Raw genomic sequence first — 8,862 nt, 5'->3', positions numbered from 1 at the left:
ATATAAGATATGTGTATGTATATATATATATATATATATATATATATTGGTGTTAAATGTTAAAGCAGAACTACAACCTCCTATCCATTACAGCTAAGGATGGTGCCATTTTATTCTCTATTTGGATTACAGTTGCTATGATGCTGCACATGTGATCAGCTATTACACCAGCCATTTAAGGGCTGAATGTCTGGTTGAGAGCTGATATAAGCACACTGGCAACCTTAACAGTTGGCATGTCTTAAAAGTAACTGTTTTGGGAGACATTAAACTGGCTGGTCTAGTTCCTCTTTAAGTTACAGATTTCGTTAAAGTCATCATGTGATGAACATGTGGGCTGCCATTGCTGTCCTCCTTCTAAAAACACTACACTAAATCCACTCAGTAGACTGCATGCAAGTGGAAACACACATCACCCAGTTGGATCTGTAGCAATCAGGAATTACATTAACAAAGTACTGTTTATGTTGGTGGACTGTACACTTGAAAAATGTGGGTAGATATGGTGTGAATGTGTTCAGTGGTGCCCCAGAAAAGCATATAGCAGATTTCGATCTGAGTAAGTACAGAGAACAGGATAAGGCTAATCAAACTGCAAAGGAATGTGAACACTGTAGTGTAATGTTATTCTCCTATTATGACAATTTTCATTTCCTTTATCTTATGCTACATGTTTCTTTCACTTCTTTGATCAAAGAATTTTAGAGATCCAGTGAACTGAGTAGTTTTGCAGTTAATTAATGTAAACTGAAGGACTAATATTTATTTGGCTGATAAAACTGTGTGCCCAACTAAAAGATAACTGTCTATTCCATTGGCAGTACCAATATATAAAATCTTTGGGAGTGTCTAATTCCATTAACCTAAATCTTGTTTATTGCAGCAATTATCATCCATGTTTTAAACAGAGCATGCTCTAAGAAATTATGACTGAAGCCAATTCTCATAGTTGGCCTCTAATCAGTAGTCTGAAAATGGATATCATCAACTACATTCTTTATGTTTTTCAAACATTTTCAATAACCATTCCCATCGATTTCTTTAGACAATGGTATTTCTAAAATTTGTAAACCCAAACCTTTGTGTAAAATGCTTACATAATTTAAAAATAAAGGGGTCTTTAGGCCTGTCTTTAACACCCCTGACAAATCACTATGGGAGGCGTCACCATTGTCCCTATTACTCAGCGACATGAAAGGCCAAGGCTGTAAATGACAGCTAGCTCACCTCCCAAATGCAGCTGGGCCGGTTTGCTAAATGAGTTTGAAAATCTTCATTTAAAAAATTGTTTGAAAAGCATCTGCACATGATTGGTTATTTAAAATGAACAGGAATTTCCTTTTCACGTGATTGGATAACTGAACTGAATATTCACACAATTGTAAGTAAAGATTCACAACTCCTTTAGTAAATTAGTATCTATGTATGCACAATGAGAAAGGGCGAGTCTGCTGACAGGGAAGGTCAGTGCATAAGAAATCAATATCACAGGCTGGAATAACAGCTGGGGTTAATGGGGCATGATAAGATTTTGACTTTTTTGCTACATATTTTGAAAAAAAATCTAAATTACATATATGATGCAGTCTATCAATAATATAACACAGCAGAGTTTTTTTGCTGGAGTTCTCCCTGTAACATTGTTTTATTACCTATTGATTCTGCCTATTATTTTCCACATCATTTAACAGTGTGGCAACGCTATATATGCTGCAGTAAAATCACTGCAGCGTTGTCATCCCTTAATGTCCTCGGATTGAACCAGGCACTGCCACACCTTCACACCATACACCTATTTGGTAGTATGTGCTGACCTAACATTAATGTTTTGGGAGAAACTCTAAATATATATTAAACTATTTGTGGAAAGTATGTTATGTATATCATTAAGTATGCTATCCTTACTTCCCATACCATCTACTAAGAAGGGAATTCTTACTGCAGTCAAATACGGTTGCTTTATACCCTTTTCATTCATTATTTCACTATAGCTGAATAGACCTGCAGCGTAATTTATTCTTTTTTTGATATGTCTAGTTTTTTATTTTATTTAGGGGGTTATTCACAAAGCTGCCGTAGGCAGCCGAGTGAATAACCGACCCGAAGTGAAGTGAGCCAAATGCTGTTCAGCTATTAACTTCAGGCTTGCACGGCCATACACCAACTAAAATCAGCCGTACATCGGCTTGCTGCGGCTGGTTTCGGGTCGGCCAAACATGCTCAGCATATTCTCATAGATGCCGAACAGCAGTGAGTGAATAGGTTGAACAGCGGCATTCGGCTCGGATATTCTCCTCGGTACCTTCTGTGGTTCTGAGCACAATAGAAAAACAGTTTAAAAAAGAGAAAACGATAAGGTGGAGCTAGCAGTGACAGCTAGCTCCGCCCAACTGTTTTCTATTGGGCGGCACCAGCTGTCATTACAATGAGAGCTTGTCGGGGCCGGCGGTGGTATCAAAGCTGGCTCTGCTGAGTTCTCATGGTACTGACAGATTAGCGTCCTCTGGTTACCAGGGACGCTGAACTGTCAGTTCCATGAGAGCTCAGCAGAGTCGGCTTTCATATCACCACCGGCTCTGCTAAGCTCTCATTGTAATGACAGATGGGCGTCCCTGGTTACCTAGTAACCAGGGACGCCTATCTGTCATTACACACTGAGAACCCGACGGAGCCGCCGTGATATCACAGCGGCTCCGCCGGGTTCTCAGTGTAATGACACAACGGAGCCCCTGGTTACCTGGTAACCAGGGATGCTGATCTGTCTCTGCAAGTGGCCAGAGCCAGCCATGAGATGACGGCTGGCTCCGACTAGCTGTCAGTAGCAGGCTGTCGGCCGGCCAATGGCCGGCCATTTGGCCAGCTTTGAATTTCACCTGGGCTCAGTCGAGCTGAAGCATATGCCTTACTTTGGGAGCTGTATGGGCTATCGGTCCTGAGGCCGAAGCTAGATGAAGGATCAGCCGAAGCTACGGCAAGATCCTTCGGCAGCTTTGTAAATAACCCCTTAATCTTTTTTGTTCACTTAGTGCAGACCTGACGCTCCCCATCCATTTTCCATCATTGCACTCTTACCTCCCCTCCACTAACACACATGCACACACACACTGACATTTATTCGGCAATAATGATGTCCAAGTCACCCCACCCCCAGCCTCTAGGTTATTGACGCCACACCAGGTCCTGCGCTGCCATCTTCTTTACTTAAGTCACCAGGGGCCCAGATGTTTCTTCCAGGATCTTGCAGGCAGCCCTCCATATGCTCCTAATCAGGGGGTCAGCCGCAAGCAGAAGAGACAGTCAGGCCCCTGATGATGTAAGTAAGATGCTGGCATGGAACCCCGGCTGCATAAATTGGGGGCTTTTAAATCAGCCTATAGTTTAAGTTCAACGCAAAAATTCCTAGTATGTTCTTTTATTCTACATTGTGTATATTTGCACCAGTTAACATAAAGCTTTACAGCATCTGGTGTTTTATTGCCTGCACACTTCCATCAAGTGCCTTGTTCTTTTCTCTACATTCTGAACCTGATTTACTACACTGGAGAAATAAGGTGAAGTACAGTGAAGTAAAAGAATAAACATCCAATTATTTGCAGGGGATTTTAAAAGAGATAGAGTCTCTCTTGTCAATGTTTGAAGTGGACACAGGTTTCCACAATTCACTTCAACTCACTTTCAATAATTAAAGCTAAATAGTGTGTTTTCATTTTTTTTGAAGGGAAGGGAATAAAAACCTGCATGGTTAGCGAATGTTTTACCTCTTGGATTGTTTGGGAATATTTATGAAAGGCAAACTTTAATGCTACATAAAATACATAGGAGGCTATTCACAAAGGAGCCAAAGGATCCAGCCATAGCTTCGGCTGATCCTTCAGCTGTCTTCAGCCACTGGAGCCCTTTGGTTCAATCAAACTGAAGGGCTGCTCTACGGGCTGTTCACTATAGCCTGTACAGCAGCCGAAGGCGGCCGAGCGGCTCAGCTGAGCCGAAGGCATATGCATCGGCTCGACTGAGCTGAAGTGTCATTCCGAAGCCGGGCAAATGACCTGCCATAGGGCTGGCTGTAAGCCCCGCAAATGACAGCTGGACGGAGCCAGCCGTGATCTCATGGCCGCCTCCGCCCAGTTGTAATGACAGATCAGCGTCCCCAAATGACCTGGGGATCTGTCTTTAAACAATAACAACTGAGCGGAGCCGCAGTTGTTAGTAATTGGCCGGGACCTGCTAGAAGACTCTAGCAGGTACCAGCCAATAGGAAACAGTTGGGCAGAACTAGCTGTCACTGCTAGCTCCGCCCAATTGTTGTTTTTTTATTATTATTTTTGTAAAAATCTTTATTTATTTTTTTACATGTAATATTTATTTACATTTTAAAAAACATTTTTGCAACTTTTTTTAATACTTATTTAACTGTTTTCTATTCTGCTCGGTACCTCGGAGGTACCGAGCAGAATAGCCGAACTGAATTTACATAACCAGGTAGATTAAAGAATGGACAAAAATGTACTTTGTTTTTAAACTCTGTTTCCAAGCCATGGTCATACGCAAACAAGCAAATCATAAGCTTATGGAATTTACTCCATATGCACAGATTGCAATGTATATATGCAACATTTACTAACAGGTGTGGTTCACTATGGAATGTTTGCTTCTGGGCCCAACTGCACACCAGCTAAAGACTAGAAACACAAAGGGCACAGCTAAGCCCTGTCATGTATGCTTGTAATTCACATTCGGTTCACGGATGGAACTGGAATGATAGTCTCAACATCTGCAGAACTAGCACACGATGCTCTTCCAAAGAAAATCAAACTTTATTCCACATGCATTTGTCAAAAAACAACTGCTGACGCATTTCTGCCTTACTAGGTCCAGGGTCGTTCTTTGTACAGATGCGTGTGGAATAAAGTTTGATTGCTGTGAAACTTCTCCCAGCGTTTGGGGGCGGGAGGGGGTGTTGCGGTGCATTGTATTCAATGGCACCGCTTCCACGCCCCCCGCCCGCAGTGTGATCGAACGCGGGGCAAGCCCTATTTTTTGCGTTTGCAGTGGAACGCAATGCTGGCAAAGTTTTGACACGCGTTCGATCACACTGCGGGCGGGGGTGTGGGGAAGCGGTGCCATTGAATACAATGCACCTCCACGCCCCCTCCCGCCCCAAAACGCGGGGAGAAGTTTCACAGTGATCGCGGTGCATTCCAGCAGCTACCGCTCTGGAACGCACACGCTTTCTGTGTGAACAAGGCCTGAGAAACATCTGCTGTGTATTCACATTAGAGGGCTGGCAGGCTGCCAAGATTCTGCAGCAATAGAAAGTACAGTAATCGTGAATAAAAACCCAAACACATTTCTCTACATTGCCTATTCCTGCAGAGGTGAATCAGGGCTTGCTTAAAAGTGTTTTTACTGCTTGTTCATAATATGAAAATATTTTAGTGTGCACAGTCTGGGCACTTTATATTTAAGGATAAATGTAAATTAGTCATTGTAATTGTTTTCATTCTCAGTTGGAGCCATGCAAGCATACAGAGAACACAACACCATGAATATATATATTTCTCCATCCTTAACTGCTGTCCAAATGGTTTTTCTATGACAAAAAGTACTAAACTGGATGCAGACATTGATATTTTTTTTAATGATCTCTTTTATGACCAACAAAAAGTGCCACAACATTAAACAAGTATGACATTTGCCATCCAACATGCCTAGGAGTTTAGTCGTTAGACATGAATCCCATATCACTGGTCTACAATTCTACTTCTACACTTCTACTACTGCTACTACTACACAACATTCCGAAACATATATTTATACCTGTAAGAGATTGCCTCTCCCCTTAAATACTGTCCCTAAGTTATTATCTTGTCATGTTTTTGCATAATTGCCATAACAAAATTCCTGATGGCTATAACTATGGCTATGACATAATTACTGAAAAGGATGAGTTTAAAATGTCTTCTAGGTTTTATGAAACTACCAGTCAGATATAATCAGTTGTTCTAAATGGTCAAAATAACAGTGGATATTGGCCCAATGCCATTAATCATAACCAAACATGCATATATAAGAGGTGGAGAATAAACTATTTATTTCTTTTGGGCAGTGCAATTATTTTATGCTGCGCATACTTGCACATTATGGCAAGAACTGATGCAGCCATCCACTCTTCATATCTTCTTTAAAGCCCAACTCCAGCCTTACCTGTATGTCTTTCTTCTGCATCTGCATCCCTTGCTGGTATGGAAAATGCAGTGGTAGCTGAATTTCTCTTTCTCCAAGCTTAGTTCCTCTCTGTCTAATGCTGGGCACTGTCAGCTCCTGTATGTCATAGCTATACACCTTGCATGGCACCTACTGCCTCCTATGTGGGTCTTACAAGTGGCTACATGCTTGTGTGGCTGCTTACTAATAACCACAACAAAATTATTGACTCTAGCTGGTGGGGGTAAACAAAAAACGGTTTGTTCTCAAAGCAGCATACATCGAGCTATGCAGTTTTAAAGTTATTCTGCTGGCCTGCCACCAACCCTACAGCTACACTGACTACTGGGACATGCAGTCCTAGAGCAGCAGCTCACATGCAAGTAGTGATGTACGGTCTACAGTAGCTCTTACTCCTTTCACCAGCCGACGCTCAGCACTAGACATGTGCGATTCGTTTCGTTCCGAATCGAAATTCGGACGAATTTTCGTACATTCGGATGTATCCGAATTCCGAATTACAGACATAACGAATGCAAACGAATCCAAATTTCCATTTCCGAAATTCGGTAGCGGTAGTTCGAACGTTCGTTTCGTTTTCGGTTCTTATTCGTTTCTTATTAGTTTCGTTCGTTGGAGCAAAGTGACATTAGAGGAGAAAAATATGTTTCCCCCCTCAAATGTCACTTTGCTGCAAACGAACGGACGAAACGAATAAGAAACGAATAAGAAACGAAGAAGAACAGAAACCGAAACGAACGTTCGACCTAGCTCTACCGAATTTCGTCCGAATTCCGAATCCGAATTGACTTTCACACCCGAATCCCGAAAAACGAAATAACACAAATCCGAATTTAAAACGAAACGAAACTAGACAAATTTTTTGGCAGTGCACATGTCTACTCAGCACCATTGCAGAGAAGAACTTGGGTGATCACACGGCCACCATGAAAAAAAAAAAAGTTGAAAAACGCTTTACAGGAGGAAACTTAAACAACTAGAATAATAGAGTTTGGCTTTACAACACACACCAGTTAGATTTTCATTAGATTTAATGTGCTAGATCAGCAAAGTTTACCATCTGTTACAGGGACCTAACTGACTGAAATAAATACATTAAATTAAATATTTATAGACTGTTGAAATGCTTGTGTGGGTAAGCCTTGGCAATACAGAGTTTTCTAAAATTAAAAATTGAGGAAGCGCCCTTCCAACAAGATTCACTTATTACAACGTAAATGTATTAGCTGATTTCGTAATAGGGATACGCCTTTTTGTTGTTTTTGTTGTTGTTGTGTTGTTCTCTTTGTTATTGTTTTGGAACATCATATATCGGCAATAAGGTTAAGGTATTCCATGGCAGGGAACTGGCCCATTCATAAAGTTTCCCATCAAGACCGAGTTGCCTAAGTATGCTTGGACAAATTTAATGCATCTCAATGTATCTCTATCCCCCTCCTTTCTCCCCTCCTTCTTTTATTTTATTCATTTATTCACAGAAATAACACATTATATATATATGTATTCGCACTTCCAACAAGATACACTTATTACAGCGTAAATGTATTTGCTGAAATACGCCATATCAACAAATATGAGTCATTAATGTTGGAAAACATTTCCATTAGTCATTACAGTCTTAAGACTGGTCCAAGCTCACCATATATCTGACTGTAAAATGTTTGTACAACCTCCTTTAGATTCACTCAAGTTATGTAATATGGGGACCAAGCTAACTATCCAATCAATTGGTATCCAATCAGGCAGGTGATTGCATTATATGATTGTTTGGTAAATCTAAAGGATATTGTATAGTCAGATTTTAACATGTTTGGTGAACTTTGTGACCTTTATTCTGTATCATTCTGGTAAATACATAAAAGCCGTCATGTGTGTAATTCTTTTTTTTTTTTTTGCATTTTAATTTCATGTTTAGGATCTTAATGTTCTTTACTGGAGAAAAAAAAATTAAATCCTCGGCTATTTTTGACAGTGTGTAATACTAATTTCAAGAGACTAATGCAGAAGGATGGCCTGAGAAAGCCAGCTAGAATGTAAAAGAAGTGACACAATACTATTTTCCTACCAATAATAAATAATTTCATACACAACCGAGTCAGTTACTTTGCAGGTTCTGCTCACCTGATTGCTGGGGGGATCAAGCTGGATGAGGTCAGAGACCTAATTAAACATTTAATTTGACTGCATTTAGGATACAGAATCCTAAAATAACTGTCAAGCCTCATTTCTATATGCTGCTAGTATTAGTATTTGGAGGCTTCATTGTTGCCTATAGCATGCAATTAATTGACTCTTTTTAGGCAGAATGCAGTATTGCACTGTTGCTAAAACGGTGCTGTGGGTATCCCTTTACTGCTACATAGTGAGATGAACTCATTTTTTTTTTCAAATGTATTTGTGTTAAGTAACACTTTGGGGTCTATTCACGAAGCTGCCGAAGAATCTGGCCGTAGCTTCGAGCGATCCTTCGGCTAGCTGCGGCTCCAGGACCCCTTCGGTTCAGTAGAACCGAAGGGGTGCTGTACGGGCTATTCACAATAGCCCGTACAGCTCCCGATCATGGCCGAGCGACTCAGCCGAGCCGAACGCATATGCATTGGCTCGGCTGAGCCGTGCTGAAAACCGAAGCTGGCCGAG

This window comes from Nanorana parkeri, unplaced genomic scaffold, assembly GCF_000935625.1.
Source record: "Nanorana parkeri isolate BGI_ZX_2015 unplaced genomic scaffold, ASM93562v1 scaffold152, whole genome shotgun sequence".
Classification (NCBI taxonomy): Eukaryota; Metazoa; Chordata; class Amphibia; order Anura; family Dicroglossidae; genus Nanorana; species Nanorana parkeri.
This window is presented reverse-complemented; position numbering follows the sequence as displayed.